Below are 1,954 nucleotides of genomic sequence, written 5' to 3'. Positions count from 1 at the left end.
GACTTTCCACCATTGATGATTAATTAGATATGGGCTTGAGTCCCATTCCCAATGATGTCTTCAACACCATGTCCCTTGTCAGACCTTTCGTCAAAAGATCTACAAGATTCTTTTCAGTTCTTACAAATACTATGGATATTACTCCATTTAAAATTAAATCCTTTACATAGCTATGTCTTAGACCAATATGTCTAGATTTTCCATTATATATTTGGCTATATGCATTGGACAATGTGGATTGACTATCGCAATGTATGGATACTGGTGCCATTGGCTTTGGCAAAATTGGTATCTCATACAACAAATTTCTTAGCCATTATGCCTCTTTACTACCTGCAACTAGGGCAATGAACTCTGCAGCCATGATGGAGTCGGCAATGCAAGTTTGTTTCTTTGATCTCCAAAAAACTGCACCTCCACCAAGGTTGAAGATCCATCCACTTGTGGAAGTATGATCCTCAACATAAGTTACCCAACTGGCATCTGTATATCCTTCCAAAACTGAAGGATATCCACTATAGACTAAACTATAGTTAATTGTTCCTTTCAAATATTGTAATACTTTATTAACAGTCTGCCAATGTTCTTTACTTGGATTGCTAGTATACCGACTTAATCTACCTACAACATACGCTATATCAGGTCTGGTACAGGTCATGACATACATCAAGCATCCGATTACCTTTGAATAATTTAGTTGTGCCACAAGGCATCCTTTATGTGGTTGAAACTAACATTTTGATCAAATGGGGTAGTAACAGGTTTGCAATCAAATTGATCAAATTTCTTTAGCACTTTCTCAATATAATGAGATTGAGATAAACCAATATTTACTCCATCTCTAATGATTCTAATTCCTAAAATCACATATGTTTCACCTAAATATTTCATATCAAAATTTTTTGATAAGAAAGTTTTAGTTTTTTCTACCTCATCTAAATTGGTGCCAAAGATTAACATATCATCCACATATAAATAAATCATAACACCATTTTCATTATGAAATTTACTATAAATACACTTGTCAGATTCATTTATTTTGTATCCATTAGAAAGAAAAACTTTATCAAACTTTTGGTGCCATTGTTTGGGTGCTTGTTTTAACTCGTATAAGGATTTAGTCAACTTACACACCTTATGTTCTTGCCCTTTGATAACAAATCCTTCAGGTTGTTTCATATACACCTCTTCATCTAATTCTCTGTTTAGGAAAACAGTTTTAACATCCATTTGATGGATTACAAACTTATAGATAGAAGTTAGTGCCAAAAGCACTCTTATGGATGCAATTCTTGCAACAGGTGCATAAATATCAAAGTAGTCGATACCTTCTTTTTTGTGTAAACCCTTTGGCAACAAGTCTAGCTTTGAATTTATCAATGGTACCATCAACTTTCATTTTCTTCTTAAAGATCCATTTACAACCTATTGGTTTGGATCCAGGTGGGAGATCTATCAATTTCCAAGTTTTATTCCCCATGATTGAGTCAATTTCCTCTTGGATGGCTTCTTTCCAAATGGAAGAGTCTTGAGACTTTATTGCCTCTTCATATATGTCTGGATCACTTTCTAAATTGTAGCAAATTGGTCCATAACTGTTACTGGAATTATTTGTACCTTCTACAAGGAGCATAAAGAAGTTTAAGCCATAATCTTTTTCTTTTCTGGCTCTTTTACTTCTTCTGGGTTCTGAACATGTCAAAGTACCATTATTAGATTCATTATTTTCTAGGCTTTGTACACTAGAACATACAGTTTCCTTGGGATGTGGAATTGAGTTAAATCTATTTTCTTTAAAAATTGCATCTCTTGACTCAATCACTATGTTAATAGGATACGAGTCATTAGATTCAACAACCATGAATCTATAGGCCTTGCTATTTTCAGCATAGCCCAGAAATACACTTTCAATTCCTCTTTCTCCCAATTTCTTTCTTTTGGTTTAGGAACCTTA

This window comes from Cicer arietinum, chromosome 3 (genome assembly GCF_000331145.2).
Source record: "Cicer arietinum cultivar CDC Frontier isolate Library 1 chromosome 3, Cicar.CDCFrontier_v2.0, whole genome shotgun sequence".
Classification (NCBI taxonomy): Eukaryota; Viridiplantae; Streptophyta; class Magnoliopsida; order Fabales; family Fabaceae; genus Cicer; species Cicer arietinum.
This window is presented reverse-complemented; position numbering follows the sequence as displayed.